Here is an 18,723-nt window from a genome sequence, read left to right as displayed (position 1 = left end):
ATAAAAGCGTAATTTCCTAATTAGACCAGACATCCTTCCGGAATACCTTCCAAGCAAAGCCAGGGGCTGCGAGGGAAGCCCAGGTCCTGGGTGCCAGAGGGAAGCCGGTGCTGGCAGCCAGGGGAAGGAAAGCCTACTCTTGCACGAATTTCATGCATCGTGCCTCTAGTGTACAATATTTATAGGCGTGCACAACCCACGGACAAGAGCTTCACACCATGCTCCTTGTCTGTCCAGCCACAGAAATCTCAGAATGCCCTGTTTAAAACCAACCAAAGCAGAGCAGTGTCTCTCATCCCAGAGAGGATCAGACTAAGGACTTGGAGACCAAGCAAGGACCACTGGAGGTCCCCTGCCAGGCGGAGCTGATCAGGCTCACCCGGAGGACAGGCAGTAAAATACCTCCCATGCCACACACACTACTGCCGTACACAGAACATACTTCCTTACAAGGAAGCCCAGACAGGAGGCAGCAAGTACTTCTCCTGCCATACAAACACGCTTGATTCCTCCCTACAAAACCGCTTGAATCAACTTAGGTCTCAGGTGACACGTTGAGAATTGCTGAGGCTACAGCTGGAACTCAAAACAGGAAAATGCCTGGCAGCCCTGCAAATGAAGAGTCCAGACCTCCACCAGTCCAGGAACCCCCAGTCCAGGCAGCAAGTGGGATCCCCAGTACTCACCCCAGAGGCGTCTCTTGCTTACGTCTTTTCGTGGTCGCCAGAATATGAACTGGACAATCAGTGGGTCCGCGCTGCCTGTCACTACTTGAGTTAAGCGGAGACGGTTGAATCAGATGAGCCTTTACTCCAATACTGCAGGCAGTGTGGGAGAGCAGCACATCACCCACAAAAGTCTGCTCTGCATCATCCCATAAACCAGCTGCTTACATAGGGTAAGACAAGGATTGTAAGGATTAGTAGGGATTACAGGCGTGGGGAAGTAGGCAGTGCAGGCTAGGGCGGGACTCCATTGTTCAGGCTACAAGGTTGTTAATCTTTCCATGATAATAGGCAATTCTTGAACGTGAATGAACCAAACTCCAAGGCTGACTCCCAGGTCCTGGGGGCAGACAACTCCCAGCCAAGTCAAAATTCTTTCTTTCTTTCTTTTTTTAATCCTCACCCTGAGGATATTTTTCCTTTGATTTTTAGAGAGAGGGAAAGACAGAGAGAAATATCAATGTAAGAGAAAGACATTCATTGGTTGCCTCCCGCAAGCACCTAGACCAGGGCCTGGGCCTGGGAGGAGCCTGCAACCAAGGTACATGCCCTTGACCGGAATTGAACCTGGGACCCTTTGGTACCAAACTGACTAGGGCAGAGTGTCCTTTCTTTAACCAGCACAAGGCAATCGTGACTAATAGATCATGAATAATATTTCCCATAACCATAGCTAGTCCCCAATATTCTATTTTTTGCCCCTAACATGTTTATTGTACTTGTAAGTTCATGATACTTTATCACCGTTGGTGTGGATAAGGCCCTACTTGTTTGTTTTTTTCCATTTATACATTCCATTCCCCTTTATCACCAATTTTCCATTCCTTTTCTCCGTCCTTTCATACTTAAATGCTTCAATGTGTTTGATATTTTTATTTTATTTGGATATGTTCTTGTAAAATGTGATTTGTTTATAGTGTATAATTTTGGACCTTTCTTATTAGATATATTGAAATATATCATTATACTATTAGTTTTAGGTATACAACATAATAATTCAAAATTTGTACATATTGTGAAATTTGTACATATCACCACAGTTAACATGTATCACCATACATAGTTATAAATTTTCTTCTTGTGATGAGACCTGACAATGAAAATAAACTGAATCTCTGTAAATTTAGGAAACAGTTTTAGCCCTGGCCGGTGTGGCTCAGTTGGTTAAGCATCATCATCTTGTGCACCAAAAGGTCACCAGGGTGCATTTGGGAGGCAACGGAGAGATGTTTCTCTCCCACTTTCTCCCTCTCCCTTTATTTCTTTCTAAAATCAATAAAAGCATATTAATAGGAAAATAAAGAAAGTTTCTTTTGGGCTTACTGAGGTCTAGAGCCGAAGGACATAAATAAGAGAATCAATTCATTCACATTCAAACCTCAATTCATAATTTTTTGTGTTCTGTTAGGGGCAAAAATAGAATATTGGGGACTAGCTGTGGTTATGGGAAATATTAAGCATGCTCTGTTAGCCATGATTGTCTTGTGTTGATTAAAGAAAAGACATTCTGCCCTAGCCAGTTTGGCTCAGTGGATAGAGCGTCAGCCTGCGAACTGAAAGGTCCCAGGTTCGATTCCCGTCAAGGGCACAAGCCCGGGTTGTGGGCTCGATACCCACCCGGGGACTTGCAGGAGGCAGCAGATCCATGATTCTCTCTCATCATGGATGTTTCTATCTCTTTCTCCCTCTTCCTTCCTCTCTGAAATCAATAAAAGTATATTTAAAAATATATATGGGAAGGGAGGGGAGGGGAGGGGAGGGGAGGGGAGGGGAGGGGAGGGGAGGGGAGGGGAGGGGAGGGGAGGGGAGAGGAGGAGAGGGGATTCTAACCTGGCTAGGAGTTGTACGCCCCCAGGACCTGGGAGTCAACCTTGGAACTATTCTCACTTAAGAACTGCCTATTATGCCGGTTTGGCTCAGTGGATAGAGCGTCAGCCTTTGGACTGAAAGGTCCCGGGGTTCGATTCCAGTCAAGGGCATGTACCTCGGTTGTGGGCACATCCCCAGTAGGAGGCGTGCAGGAGGCAGCTGATCGATGCCTCTCTCTCATCGATGTTTCTAACTTTCTATCCCTCTCCCTTCCTCTCTGTAAAAAATCAATAAGATGTGTTTAAAAAACAAAACAAAAACCTGCCTATTATCATGAAAAGATTAACAACCTTGTTGCCCAAACGATGGAGTCCCACCCTAGCCTCCTACTTCCCCATGCCTGTAATCCCTACTTCCCCATGTAATCCTTGTTCGACCCTATATAAGCAGCTGGCTGATGGGGGCTGCAGAGCAGATTTTTGTGGGTAACCTGCTGCTCTCCCACACTGCCAGCAGTTTTGGAATAAACACTCATATATGATTCAACCCTGTCTCTGCTTCATTGGCTCAAGTAGTGACAGGCAGCCCGGACCCATTTATTACACTACTTTCTACTCTATTGCATCTCCCCCTTAATTTCTGAAACACAAATATGATCTCATTTTTTTCATGATTCAAATGTTTTTGGGTTTTGTTTCATGATTCAAATATTTTAATGTAGAAGTCAGGCTGAATCCAGCATGCAGAAATGTTTTGTTTGGACTTAAGTTTTTCCAACATTTTAAAAATTAGATTTCACATGGAAATTCTGTTTTGGCCTTTTAAACACCTTGATCATCGTAAAATATTTCATGCATGGCCAAATGACGGTAACCATCTGGAGCTAAATAAAAGCCTCCATAGTCCCCAAAACCCAAACAAAGAAAGACCCCTTGAAGAAGTCATCCTTTTAAGCCAAATGTCTTGCTAAGTGATCTCTTATAACTGAGTTTCAACTGCCCCCAAAGTGTTGATCCAGGTAAAACAGATGGTGGTGGCCATGGCACAGATAGCTCCTTGCTCAGCTAAAGATAACCAAGACTATTCTATTATCAAGAACAACTTTAGTCATAAGAGTCTAAAGATCTGGACAGATAATGCCTTAGCAACAAAATCTGTAATGGTAATGTCTCCAAGAATTAAAAAAGGGATTTCTGATCATATTCCCATTTGTATCTATTCCTAACCAGGAACATATGGCCCTGCCAAAGGAAGTGATGCCTGAATCATGAATGACTCCTGGTAGGCCTTTCTAGAACAGTTTTGAGCACCATGAAGACGATCAAAGTCATTGTCCAGCTGTGTGCCAGCCATCTAGACATTCATAGGCCCAAGGAGAATAATGATAAACACTGCAGACACGGATAAATTCTATCAGAGCACAGTTGCCCATTCAAAGTAGGGGTCAGTTAGGTTTTCTGCTAGCTAGAAATAAAAAAACTTGTTCTAAATTCCAGAGGTTACCCAACTTAGCAATGACCTGGGAGATATGGACGAAGGCTTATCTTTCCAGGGCAATTCCAGAGTAAAGAAAAGAAAGAAGACAAAAAAAGATCTAATGTTTAGATAATGTAGTGTTGCAGAATTTTACCAGGCAACCAGAAAATACACAAGGAGTACTCAGAGATTCAGGTGGGGTGGGGTGGGGGGCGGGGGTGGGGGGGGTGGGGGGAAGAAACCTTTATTCAAAGCAGTGCTGCTGCCTCAGGGGATTTGAAGATCCAAAGCCTGAACATCTTATACAATGAGATTACTCCTTATATATATTTCTAAAATCCTTTGTTTCCTAACTTCTGGACTTTTGCCACCCTACCTAAATTAGAATGGGGAAGTAAGATTATAGCTAAAGGCCTGATGTGGGTGGTGCCAGTAACCTCCCCTCTGGCTAAGCTGTTAAATTCTGGGTTTGTGGCCCTTGTAAACTGGGAGTATTCAGGAAAACAGATTATTGCCTAAGGCAAGGGTAGTGACTTAATTATAGGCTAACAAGAATGTGCAGTAGGATACTGGTTACTGGCACAGATTCAGATTGCTAGCCCCCTTTCCACCCACCCCCCAGGCTACCCCCTATATTCTCCTTCAGTAGGAAGTCTTGATTTAGTGTGTTAGGCAAAAGCAGTCTACATCAATGTCAGCTACTTCTCTTCCTAGTCAGTGTGATTCAAAGAATTGTGTGTACAGACTATTAATGTTTTCCACTGAAAAATTGATGGGAATGTCCTGTAATGTACAATCAAACCATTTGTTTGGGCAGGACAGTCCAGGAAAAGTAAAGCAATGCTAATGGAGACATTGAAATAGTAGTCTTGTGATTATAAATAGTAAGGGAAGCATTGGGGGAAAGCCCCAAAATTCTAAATTCAGGATCAGTTTGGAAGAACTGACATTTAGCCTTATTCAAATTCCTAAGAGCTTTATTTTTTTTTAATATATTTTATTGATTTTTTACAGAGAGGAAGGGAGAGGGATAGAAAGCTAGAAACATCGATGAGAGATCGACCAGCTGCCTCCTGCACACCCCCTACCAGGGATGTGCCCGCAACCACTTGACCGGAATCAAACCTGGGACCTTTCAGTCCACAGGCTGACGCTCTATTTACTGAGCCAAACCAGTTTTGGCAAATTCCTAAGAGCTTTAATAGGAGAAACTTTTAAACATGGGCAGGGCAGTTGTTCCCAGTGGTGGTTGGGCCTGGAGGAATCCAAACCCCTACCAGAACAGGGTCTCTTTTTTAAGGGCGTTCATAGTAAAACCATATGGTGGATGGTGACCTAGACTGACCAGAAAGAACAATGCATTCCTAAATTGACAGGTGAACATCAGGCAGTGAGCACACTATACACATTCATTAACTTTCTTCCTGGGGGCACGGCGGCCTGCCTCTGGTTTTCTGGGTAGTCAGGCAAGCCTGAGGCTACAGAGAGTTGAGATTCCAACATTTCCCAGATGCCTTTGTGGCTGGAGTGATATTGCATCCGGTAAAAAATAAATAAATAAATAAATAAATAAAAGAGAAAAAAAAACAAAACCAAAAAACAAAATATTGCATCTTGGTGCGTTCCCCTACAGACTGAGTGCTCAGACTGAGTATGGGAGTGGAAGGTTTTGGTTTTTAGTACCGTATTTGCCTCATAAGGATAATGCAAATAAAGTGCTTAAAGTGGTGACTGGAACCTATTAAGTACATAGTAAATGCAAGCTTTTATGACTATCCCTACCTAACATTTGAAAGCCAAATTTCTTTTGATGTGATGACCAGAGGTACAGCTGAAAAATAAAATAAACGTATGGTGAGATCTTTAACAGAGTAAATGTTTACTCTCTCCATTTCACTAAGTTTTGTGTTGCACTGCTAAAAGCCCACAACTAGCCCTAACCAGTTTGGCTCAGTGGATAGAGCATCGGCCTGTGGACTGAAGGGTCATGGGTTCGATTTAGGTCAAGGGCATGTACCTTGGTTGCGGGCACATCCTCAGTGGAGGGTGTACAGGAGGCAGCTGATCGATGTTTCTCTCTCATCGATGTTTCTAACTCTCCCTCCCTCTCCCTTTCTCTCTGTAAAAAATCAATAAAAATATATTTAAAAAAAAAAAAAAAAGCCCACAACTAGACGTGCTTCTCCTTGTTTTACCAGAAACAGAAAAGTTAAAGGGATCATTTTTTAACAAAGATAAAATAGGATTCTCACATAGGCTTAAAAAAAAAAAAGAAAAGAAAAACATGTTAAATTTTTAATTATTAATGAGGGGGACAGCAAAATGTAATAACCAGTTCAAGGGAGAAGTTAAAGAAACTTCTCCAAAATTTTACTCCAAATTGATATGAGCATAGGAATGTAAAATGAATTTACAGATGAATGGAAATCTGACTTTTCCCAGGGTTCAGGGGAGAGGGAAGCCATTGAATTTCCACTTGACAGAATTAATTTGCATTTAATTATTCTATAGGCAAGAATTGTTTTGCATTTTTTATTTGTTACTTACTATTTATAAGTAGCTCAAGGGCAATGAAGTAGGTCAGAAGGTATCACCCCAAAATACACAGCTTTGGCATATTGATCATTTTGAGCTGAAGGCAGTGCTACCTCAAAGCAGGTCACAGAATTTCTCATGAGAAAGGTGCTCCCTGGACCAGGAAGGATATTTTCATCACTGGAGACTGGGATTTGAGGCTGAGATGAATCTGTACAAACAGACTTGCTAAAATAACCTTGTTCTTCCATTAGTTTCCCCCCTTATAGTTCCTAGTCGCTGTCCCATAATTTACCACCCCTACCTCAAACTCCTCTGTCTTGTCATTCCTCCACAAATTTATCATTTCTGTGTTTAAAAGTAAATAAGCTCTTGGTTCTGTCTTTTCAGATCTTCGTTTTACTTATGAAGACTTACCTGAGCACATAGAAATATTTTAAATTTTTGTGTGCTTTGTCCTATTAATTTGTCTTTTGTCAGTTTAATTCTCAGGCCCTGGCACAGAACCTAAGAGGGTAGAAGGAAGTCAATAGCAGTGGAAGTCTAGAAACACATAATCCATAGATATAGGCTCAAAACAATGGCTGGTTTTCCATTGGAGACACCCAGTAAACCTCTTTTTCTTATGCTAGTGAAGGGGTTCAGAGCAAGTCTCCCCAGAATGTGCCACTTAGGCATGTGGATTATTTTGAGCTGACGACAAAGCCCTAAAAGACTCAAAAAAGAGCTTTTATTATTAGTGGGGGTGTCCCCACCTATTGGTGGTGGAAGTGGGCTTCTTGGGGTGCCATGGGGAAAAGTATTTCCTGAGGCCCCCACTGTTAGAAATAAGGCAAGCCCCACAACGTGGGGTCCTGGTAGAACACAAAGGATACTCGGGAGCCCGACAGCAAGGCAAATATCTTTACTCCTGCAGGAGGGCGCGCAAGCACACAGGGTCTGGCAGCATGTACACTGAGTGGCTGGTCCACTCAGGGTTTAATGTCTGACACACATCATCTGTCCCTCACTCTTTTTTTTCTTTAAATATATCTTTATTGATTTCAGAGGAAGGGAAAGGGAAAGAGAGATAGAAACATCAATGATGAGAGGGAATTATTGGTCAGCTGCCTCCTGCATGCCCCTCACTGGAGATCAAGCTCACAAGCCAGGCATGTGCCCTTGAACAGAATCAACCCTGGGACCCTTCAATCTGCAGGCTGACGCTCTATCCACTGAGTCAAACCAGCTAGGGCTGTCTGTCACTCTTGATTGGTCAGAGCTTAGGTTCACATTCTTGCGTGATTGGCTAATTTAAAGGAGGGTTTGACCTTTGCCATTGAAAAATGGCAGCCCCCAGGGGAGCTGCAAGTCACACAGCCAAAATGGCAGTTGCCTAAGCTCCCTTCTTTGACAGAAAAGATTACTTGTTTATTCTCATGTCACAGGAGACTGAGCTATCGTGGAAGGCTTTATTTCTGTGGCATTAAGCCCCTGAGTTTCCAGGGTCCCATCTCCCTCCATCGGGCCATGGAAAAAGTCCCATTTTGTCTGCAGCAGGGCTAAGATCAATGCCCAAAGCTTCCATTCCATATTGAAGCACAGTTCGGTCCAGCATCTGGCCAAGTTAGCTTGTGTTCCCAGCTGCAAGTCCATTGTGTGTGGGGCCACATGGCTATGGAGGTGTAACCGGACAATCAGTGGGTCCATGCTGCCTGTCACTACTTGAGCCAATTAAGCAGAGACAGGGTTGAATTACATATGAGCATTTATTCCGACACTGCCTGCAGCATGGGAGAGCAGCAGGTCACCCACAAAAATCTGCTCTGCAGTGCCCCCATAAGCCAGGTGCTTATACAGGGTAGGACTAGGATTACATGGGGAAATAGGATATTCGGGCTTCGGTGGGACTCCATTGTTTGGGCAACAAGGTTGTTAATCTTTCCATGATAACAGGCAGTTCTTGAATGGGAATGGACCGAATTCCGAGGTCCAAGGTTGACTCCCTGGTCCAAGGCTGACTACCAGGTCCCAGGGGCACACCACTCCCAGCCAGGTCAGAATGTCCTTTCTTTAACCAATCATGGTTAACAGAGCATGATTAATATTTCCCATAGTCATAGCTAGTCCCCAGTATTCTATCTTTGCCCCTGACAGAGGGAGCACAGGCAAATGTAAGGAAGCAGGAGTGAAGCAGAAGGAACAGGAAAGAGAGAGAGAATTCCTTTGTCTGGGGATGATGTATTCCCAAATTTTTCTGGGCTTGCATTGGGGTCCATCCTCCTCGCCAATCCAAAGATCTTTATTCCCAGGTTAGAATGACAGGCAAACACGTTCCCGACATCACCCGACTTCACTGCTCAGGTGTCCATTTCCCTTCCCCCAGTGATTTGCAGGAATGGACTGGCGGTTCCCTGAGGCTTATGAGTCGAAGCTTCCTAGTGAAGCTGCCCAGGTGACCGTGCTTATAATGTCTGGCCTCCCCTTTGCTGCTTTCCTAGTATGTATTAACTAGAGGCCCGGTGCACAAAATTCGTGCACGTGAGGGGGGTCCCCTCAGCCCAGCCTGCACCCTCTCCAATCCGGGACCCTCCTGGGGATCGGGCCTAAACCGGCAGTCGGACATTCCTCTCATAATCCGGGACCACTGGCTCCTAACTGTTCACCTGCCTGCCTGCCTGATCACCCCTAACTGCCCCCCCCCTGCCAGCCTGATCACCCCTAGCCGCCTCTGCCTGCCGGCCTGATTGCCCCTAACTATCCCCCCTGCCGGCCTGGTTGCCCCAATTGCCCCCCCCCCAGCCTGGTCACTCCCAACTGCCCCCCCCCCTGCTGGCCTGATTTCCCCTCACTGCCCCCCTCTGCCGACCTGGTTGCCCCTCACTGCCCCCCCCCCTTGCCGGCCTGGTTGCCCCCAACTGCCACCTCAGCCGGCCTGGTCGCCCCTCACTACCCCCCCTGCCGGCCTTGCCGCCCCCAATTGCACCCCCTGCTGGCCTGGTCACCCCCAACTGCCACCCCTGTCGGCCTGGTCACTCCTCACTGTCCCCCCTGCCGGCCTGGTGACCCCACACAGCCTGCTGTTCAGTCGTTTGCTCATCCCTCACTAACCCCCCTGCCAGCCTGGTCACCCCACACAGCCTGCTGTTCAGTCATTTGCTCGTCCCTCACTAACCCCCTTGCCAGCCTGGTCGCCCCACGCAGCCTGCTTGTTCAGTTGTTTGGTTGTCCCTCACTAACCCCCCTGCCGGCCTGGTCGCCTCACGCAGCCTGCTGTTCCGTCGTTACTGTGAGGGCGTCCTGATCAATTTGCATATTACCCTTTTATTAGTATAGATAACTCACTAATTAATGATCATAACACTTTTACTTCCCTCTTAACTGCTTAAAAGTATATTGATAGAGGGTCTGGTACAGGAAGAGAACTATTACTGGAGACAATCACAAGGAGTATGGACAAGATGGGCTGAGCTGGAGTGTTAACGGTGAACAACACCAGATATTAGACCCTGGTTCCTGAATTTGGCTAAGAAAGAATTCAAAGCCAAGAACTCAAATATAAGTGAAAGTTTATATAGTGTGTCAGAGATAGAAAAAGTGAGCCATCTTGGCTTCATGGACTCAGGAAACAAGTTACAGAGGCAAAAAAACCCACAAAACAACAACCCTTGGAGCTTAGGAGAAAAGGAAGCAAAGTGTTAACATAAAAACATTCAAACCTATAAAGAGTTTTTGTGAGTGTATTTGAGCCAAACTGTCGACTATTGCTGGGAAGCAGAACCTCAAGGGATTGAAATAATGCTTCAGAGAATGGCGGTCTTTCATCTATTTTTATACATTGCTATCAAAGGAGGGGATGTGGGTGGGTTACATGAAATCCATTGGTGATAGACTAGAAAGGCGGGAGAAAGCAAAGTGGGGGCAAAATGATAGACACATACTTCTTTTACTTAGGTGGGTGCAGTCAACAATTAACATGATAACAATAACAATGAGGGAATTTGTGGTATCTATCCTGGTGCCCCCATGGGGTCCATAAAGGGAGAAGTTACAAGTTACCCTGACATTTCAAGGGTATGTTATCTTAGATGCAAAAAGACAGATAGGCTCACTTAAGATAAAGGTTAACCTTGTCAGTGAAGATACCAGCCTAGGATGTAACTACCCACCATAACTGCTTTTAGTTAAAGTTTCATTTCAGACCCTCCTTTGTGGTTACTTTAGGTCTCTGAGTTTGCAAGACCGCCATGCAGGCCTTCCCTGAGCTGGTCAAGTTAGCATGTGGTCCCTTTCGTCCACAAAAGGTATGTGCCTTGTGGGAAGAAGCGGGTGGAAAAAGGTGTGGGTGTGCTCCAGAGAGGAAGAGAGAGCACCCACTGGGTCCTTCATCTTAAGCAGTGTTGTTTTTTTTTAAAATATATTTTTATTGATTTCAGAGAGGAAAGGAGAGGGAGAGAGAGAGATAGAAACATCAATGATGAGAGAATCATTGATTGGCTGCCTCCTGCACGCCCCCCACTGGGGATCGAGCCCGCAACCTGGGCATGTGCCCTTGACTGGAATCGAACCTGGGACCTTTCAGTCCGCAGGCTGACACTCTATCCACTGAGCCAAACGGCCAGGGCATCTTAAGCAGTTTTATCTGTTTTCCAAAGGCAGGGATTTTTAGGGGAGTTTCGGGGGAGGATCCCAATAGAATATTCATCAGCTTTCCAGGTGTGTCCTTTCAGGGTTGTGCTCACTACTGATTGGTTGGCGCTAGCGTGGGGGTCATTAGTCATTGCAGGTGGTGCTTCATCTGGTTTTGCCGTTTTTTAATTTTTTTTTCTGGGTCTGGAGCTGAAACACAACTGAAACCTAGCTGTTACCTCTGCCTGGACAAAAACTCTGTCTCTGTGGTCAACAGACCCAAGGCTTTATTCTTAAGATTATTTGATGTGGGGGCCAGAACTTCATGGTCCTGAGGGTTTAATTCTTAAGGGAGTGGCCATGCAAAGGCTTGTATGGGAGTCCCATGAGGCTATGCTCTGGTCCCTTGTTCTTCCTGTAAGAGGGACTACCACATGACTAGTGACATGCCAGGGAAGGAAAGGTCAGGGGAGGATCTGAACCACGTGGCCTACGGTATGAAAGGTCAGGTGGTCTAAACCACATGACCAGCAATATGCTAGGGGAGGAAAGGTATCAAACATTTGCTCCTCCCGTCTTCCTGTGAATTGTCTTCCTTTTGAAACACCGGACCCCTACTCCCTTCTCCTTAGCTCGAGATGGCATAAAAGCCTCAATTTCCTGACCACCTTTGAACCTCTCATCTATGTGAGGCTCCCATACATACAAAATTAAATTTGTTTTTCTCCTGTTCATTTGTGTTATATCAACTTAATAGACCAGTCAAAAGAACCTAAAAGGGTAGAACAAAATTTTTTCTTCCCCTACACAAGCAAACAGGAATGATATTTTCTGTACTTTTCCGTGTATAAAATGCCCCACACTTTTCCAACCCAAAATTAAGAAATCAATATTTGAAACATAAAACAGAACATATTTTTATTTAGTAATTACTGCAGGTGATGTTTACATACCAGTACTATGATATCATGCAACATATATCACTTTATTCAGCCTCTGTTGCATCACTGATCTCTTCTTCATCACTATTAGCTCCAGACATATCAATTTCTTCAACTTCTATTGTATCACTGCTGTCTTCTAGGAGTCACTGTCTATATATATGAGATCATCCTCATAAACTGGTAGCATTTTCTGAGCTAACTTTGTTTGTGTTCTCATGGCCAACCCTTCTCTCCTCATGAAATTGAAGCACCATTTTGCCTTTCCTGTAAAATCAACAATGTTCATTTCGCTTGCAAACATTCTTGCCTGACATTGAATAAGCTTGGTTGACACACAGAAGCCACTCTGGCGTTGCTCCATAATCCAAGTCTAAGCCTCTGCTCCAAGTTTGCCCATTTTGCTGGTTTTCTTCTTAAGGCCTTCTTCTTTTTTGGCATCTTAAGGAGTTGTTCTTCCTGTTTTCTCCACTGTCTGATTATACACTCAGTGGGAGGAGGTCCACATTGTCTCTCTGCAGCTCTATTTCCATGCTCTTTTGCATAGCTGATTACATTCAGTTTGAATTTTGCAGAGTAAGACAATTGCTTACCAGTATTTATCTTTTTATTTTTTTACATCTTTATGGGCTCAGAATGCTCCAGTCCCTGTTGCATCTGCATACTCTCCACCTCCACCTCCAATTACGGCATCAGCTGACATCAGTAACAATAAGGCTGGTGATTGGAGGAAGCCTGTTTGACCCTCACAGCTCCCTCCTTGGCTGACTTCCATGTATAAGACACCCCTCAATTTTCAGTCTAACGATTTTAGAAAAAAATAGCGTCTCATACACGGAAAAATACAGCATTATTATTACCATTTTAGATATGATGAAATCAAAGCAAAAGAGAGAAATAAGTTGCCTGAAACAAAGTGGTATGATGTTAGGGATTTCCCCCTCAGTGAACAAACACTTAGGAAATTAGCCCTCTTTACCCAGGAATTAAAGAAGCAATACATTGATGGCAGATTTAAAAATAGAGGTTTGGACTGATTCTGCTGAGCCCAGGAATTAGAACAAAATTTAGAGAATTCCTCCTTCGCTAGAGATTCAGACCGAGGGAACTGCTTTGTTTGACTTTTCACGTTAAGCTATGAGATCTATTAGAACTCAGCAATTTCCTAAGATCTTAATACTTTTTTACTTTTTCATTTTTTAACAGCTTTGTTGAGATATACTTCACATACCACACATTTCACTCATTTAAAGTATGTAACTCAATGGTTTACAACCATCATCACATTCTAATTTAAAAGAACATTTTTTTTTTTGCCTCAAAAAATGAACCATACCCATTAGCTGTCACTGCCCATTGCCACCTCTCTTTCCCAGCCCTAGGCAAACACTAATCTTTCTGTCTCTATGGATGACCACTTTGAACTTTTGATGTTAATGGAATTACTAGTATACAGTATGTAGCTTTTTGTGTCTGGCTTCTTTCACTTAGCAAATGTTTTCAAGGCTTATTCATGTTATAGCATATATCAGCACTTCATTCCTTTTATAGCTAAACTAGAGGCCTGGTGCATGACATTCGTGCACTGGGTGGGGGGGCTCCCTCAGCCCAGCCTGTGCCCTCTTGCAGCCCGGGACCCCCTGAGGGGTCCTTAGCACTGCTGCGGAGGCGGGAGAGGTTCCTGCCACATCCACTGCGCTCACCAGCCATGAACCTGGCTCCTGCATTGAGTGTCTGCCCCCTGTTGGTCAATGCGTGTCATAGCGACTGGTCATTCCGCTGGTCTTTCTGCTGTTTGGTTGATTTGCATATTAGCCTTTGATTATATAGGACAGTATTCCAACCTGGCCAGTGTGGCTCAGTGTTTGAGCTTTGACCTATGAACCAGGAGATCATGGTTTGATTCCTGATCAGGGCACATGCCCGGGTTGTGGGTTCGATCCCCAGTAGGGGGCGTACAGGAGGCAGCCAATCAATACTTCTCTCTCATCATTAATGTTTTTCTCTCTCTCCCTCTCCCTTACTCTCTGAAATTAATAAAAAATATTTTTAAAAAAATATTCCATTGTATGAATATACCACATTTTGATGAATAATTCATCAGTATATGGACTTTTGGCTTGTTTTTATTTTTTGGCTATTATGAATAACACTGATATGAACATTCCTACCATATGTTTTTTATATATAATTTGGTAACTCTATGTTTGTTTGGGTTTTTGTAAATTGTAGTAAAATGCATATAACATAACCCTGGCTGGGTTGCTCAGTTGCTAGAGCATCGTCCCCATATACCAAGATTGTGGGTTCAATTCCCAGTCAGGGCATATACAAGGAGCAACCAATGAATGCATAAATAAGTGGAACAAATCTCTCTCTCTCTCTCTTCCTTCATCTCTATCTCTAAAAAATTAATCTATTAAAAAACAAAACAAAACCACACCACATAAAACTTACTATCTCAGCCATTTTTAAGGATATAATTCAATAGTATTAAGTATATTCATGTTGTTATGCAACCAATCTCCAGAATTTTTTCATCTTGTAATTAAAGTCTGTACTCATTAAATAACAACTCCCCATTTCCTCCTCCCTCCAACCCCTGGCAACCACCATTTCACTTTCTGTTTCTGTGAATTTACTCTGGATACCTCCTGTAAGTGGAATCATGTAGTATTTGTCTTTTTGTGACTGGTTTATTTCCCTTAGCATAATGTCTTCAAGGTTCATCCATGTTATAGCATGTGTCAGAATTTCCTTCCTTTTTAAGGCTCAATAGTATTCTATTGTATGGATCTATCACATTTTGTTTATCCATTCATCCACTGATGGACATTCAGGTTGTTTCCATCTCTTGTCTATTGTAAATTATGCTGCTATGAACATGGATATATCAGGGAGGAAAAACTTTTCCTTCACTCTCTTAAATCCAGGACCTGGAGCCTATGATTAAACTGACAAAAGAGAGATTAAAAAAATAAAAAATAAATGGCAATTCCTCAAAAAAATATAGTTACCTCTGTGCCTGAAAGCAGGGCATAAACTTCTCTTTGAGGAACGTGCACATAAAAAGCACATAACTTTTATTAGCATTTATGTGCACAGAAATTCACAAGGAAAAAAGAAGTAAAACTTAAAGTAGCATTTAGCTCTGGGGGCTTATATATCCTTTTAACAAAGGAAAGAGAGTTTGAGCTTCACTGGACAATAAATTGTGGGGAATTGACTAGAAAATACATGGGGGACTAATGGAATATAAGGACTACATTAGTAAGGTCTGTTTATGCAAATTCATCTTGGTATCCATTCCCTGTCTTTGAGGATAATAATCACTTTTCTGCCCTAACCAGTTTGGCTCAGTGGATAGAGTATTGGCCTGTGGACTCAAGGGTCCCAGGTTCGATTCCGGTCAAGGGCATGAACCTTGGTTGTGGGCACATCCCCAGTAGGGGGTGTGCAGGAGGCAGCTGATTGATGTTTCTCTCTCATGGATGTTTCTAACTCTTTCTCCCTCTCCCTTCCTCTCTGTAAAAAAATCAATAAAATATATATATTTTTAAAAAAGAATCACTTTTCTCCCCTGGTAATTGGGAAGGAGCACATTCCTCAAAGAGAAGTTTATGCCCTGCTTCCAGGCACAGAGGTAACTATATTTTTTTGAGGAATTGCCATTTATTTTTTATTTTTTTAATATATTTTTATTATTGACTAGAGGCCCAGTGCACGAAAATTTATGCACTCAGGGGCTGGGGGTCCCTCAGCCCAGCCCGTGCCCTCTTGGGGGATGTCCACCAGGGGATTGGTCCTATGTTGGCAGTCAGACAGCCTGGGAGCCCTTAGGGGATGTCCGACTAACGGCTTAGTCCCGCTTGGGGAATGGGACTAAGCCGTTAGTTGGACATCCTTAGCGCTGCCACCTCCACTGCACTGGCCAGCCATGAGCCGGGGCTGAGTGGCGCTTCCCCTGTGGAAGTGCACTGATCACCAGGGGGCAGCTCCTGCATTGAGCGTCTGCCCCCTGGTGGTCAGTGTGCATCATAGCAACCAGTTGTTCTGCCATTAGGGTCAATTTGCATATTACCCTTTTATTATATAGGACTAGAAGCCCGGTGCACGAAATTCATGCACGGCCGGGGGTTGTCCCTCAGCCCAGCCTGTACCCTCTCCAATCTGGGACATCCCTCTTCCAATCCAGGACTGCTGGCTCCCAACTGCTTGCCTGCCTGTCTTCCTGATTTCCCTTAACCGCTTCTGCCTGCCAGCCTGATCACCCCCTAACCACTCTGCTGCCAGCCTGGTTGATGTTTAAGTGCTCCCCTGCCAGCCTGTTTGCCCCCAACTTCCCTCCTCTGCTGGTCTGGTCACCCCTAACTGCCCTCTCCTGCAGGGTTGATCACCTCCAACTGCCCTCCCTTGCAAGCCTGGTCCCTCTCAACTGCCCTCCCTTACAGGCCTGGTCCCTCACAACTGCCCTCCCTTGCAGGCCGGGTGCCTCCCAACTGCCCTCTCCTGCTGGCCATCTTGTAGTGGCCATCTTGTGTCCACATGGGGGCAGGATCTTTGACCACATGGGGGCAGCTATATTGTGTGTTGCAGTGATGATCAATCTGCATATTACTCTTTTATTAGATAGGATAGAGGCCTGGTACAGGGGTGGGGGCCAGCTGGTTTGCCCTGAAGGGTGTCCCGGATCAGGGTGGGGTTCCCTTGGGGCGTGGGGCGGCCTGAGCGAGGGGCCTGTGGTGGTTTGCAGGCCGGCCACGCCCCCCTGGCAACCCAAGGGGAGGCCCTGGTATCTGGAATTTATTTTCCTTCTACAATTGAAACTTTGTAGCCTGGAGCAGAGCCAAGCCTCCTGCATGCTCCACCGGCAGCCATTTCTGTGGCAGTTAATTCACCTTCTACAATTGAAACTTTGTAGCCTTAAGCGGAGGCCTGGGCTGGCCAGGGTGTGCGGAAAGCTTTGCTTCCCCTGTTGCCGCCGGCAACCCTGGCCTGCTCTCTCAAGCTCCATTCTGCTGCCCTTTGTTTGAATTCGTTTACCTTCTATAGTTGAAACTTTGTAGCTTGAGTGGAGGCATAGGCCTGCAACGGCTATGGGAAAGCTTGGCTTCCTCTGTTACCTGGGAAAACTTGCTCTCTGTAGCTGTAGCCATCTTGGATGGGGGTTAATTTGCATACTCGCCCTGATTGGCTGGTGGGCGCGGCTTGGCTGGTGGGCGTGGCTTATGTAGTGGAGTGATGGTTAATTTGCATATTACCATTTTATTAGAGAGGATTTCAAGGAGGAAGGGAGAGGGAGAGAGACCTAGAAACATCAATGATGAGAGAGAATCATTGATTGGCTGCCTCCTACACACCCCACACTGGGGATCGAGCCCACAACCCGAGCATGTGCCCTGACCCAGAATTGAACCCTGACCTCCTGGTTCATATTCAACCACTGAGCCACACCGGCTGGCAAATTGCCATTTTTTATTTGACAATTGATAGAAACAGAGAGAGAGAAAATACTCACTATAGCAAAATATGAACAAAGTAAATTGTGTTTCAAAAATGAAGTGCTACAACTATCTGAGACAAACCAGTAACCAAAACTGTATTTTAAAAAGAAAAAAATAGCCCTAGCCAGTTTGGCTCAGTGGATAGAGCATCAGCCTGCGGACTGAAGGGTCCCGGGTTCGATTCCAGTCAAGGGCACAGACCCCTGTTGCAGGCTCCTCCCATATCGATGTTTCTCTCTGTCTTTCCCTCTCTCTTCCACTCTTCTCTGAAAAATCAGTGGAAAAATATCTTGGAGTGAGGATTAAAAAATAAATATTTTGATTTTGGAATTGTGAATGACTAAAATTTTCTTCTTTACGTCTGAATTTTACATGAAAATACATGTCTTTATATTTGAGAGAAAACAAACCCTGTGTGTTTTCTTTAAAGAGTGATGTGGCTTAGACTCGTCAATCCAGGGGGACACCATAAGGAGAAAAGCAGTTTCTCAGACAAGATATCCAGTGGAGGAGACAGCAGGGCATGTTTTGCATTTTGCCATTTTTCAAGCTGGACAAAGAGCCCAGATGTATCGGTGTATTTACATATTAACAGGATCCTCACAATGTGGTGCCTATTGGACTCCACACCAGGCAAAACAATGGATTTGAACTGGTGCCAGGCGCCTCTCTCCCGGTTTAGGGAATAGAGAGCTTGAGTGGAGGCAGCGAGATCTGGTCCAAGGTCCAGCCTAGAGACACCAAGATAAACAAGATCTGTTCTCCAACATTCCCTGGGCTGAGACACCCCCTCCGTCCCCTTTCGCCCTGGGGCAGTATTGGTCTTCTTTTCTCCTTCTGTGGGTAGGCCCTGCCTGTTGGAATGCAGCAGCTCTTCCTAGTAACCATGGGAACCTTATTGGCATGGCAACCTGGCAGCTTCGGTGAAAGGCAGCAGTGGGGGAAAGGATGGAAGTGGAGGGAGGCAGTTCTGTAGAAAAAGGGAGGGGTGAGCAGCCTTCCCTCCTGCTGAGGAGAGAGAAGGAGGAGGAAAAGATGTCCTCAGAAGCCCCTGAGGAGTTCAGGCCTCACCCCATAATCCACTTTAGGAGGGAATTGGGGCAGGCCTATAAGCCAAACCGGGTA

The 18,723-nt window shown here is 44.8% G+C and overlaps 1 protein-coding gene across 1 annotated transcript in view; it reads left to right on the top strand.

Annotated features, from left to right (window-relative positions):
- FEZ1 (fasciculation and elongation protein zeta 1) overlaps nt 1-18,723 on the top strand; it is a 119,375-nt gene that overhangs the window by 43,897 nt on the left and 56,755 nt on the right. Inside the window, exon 3 of the mRNA XM_079762376.1 lies at nt 10,749-10,828. The gene's annotated coding sequence lies outside the window, so the exon portion shown is untranslated. The remainder of the gene's footprint in view (nt 1-10,748; nt 10,829-18,723) is intronic.

This window comes from Cnephaeus nilssonii, assembly GCF_951640355.1.
Source record: "Cnephaeus nilssonii genome assembly, chromosome: 22".
Lineage (NCBI taxonomy): Eukaryota > Metazoa > Chordata > Mammalia > Chiroptera > Vespertilionidae > Cnephaeus > Cnephaeus nilssonii.
This window is presented reverse-complemented; position numbering and strand designations above follow the sequence as displayed.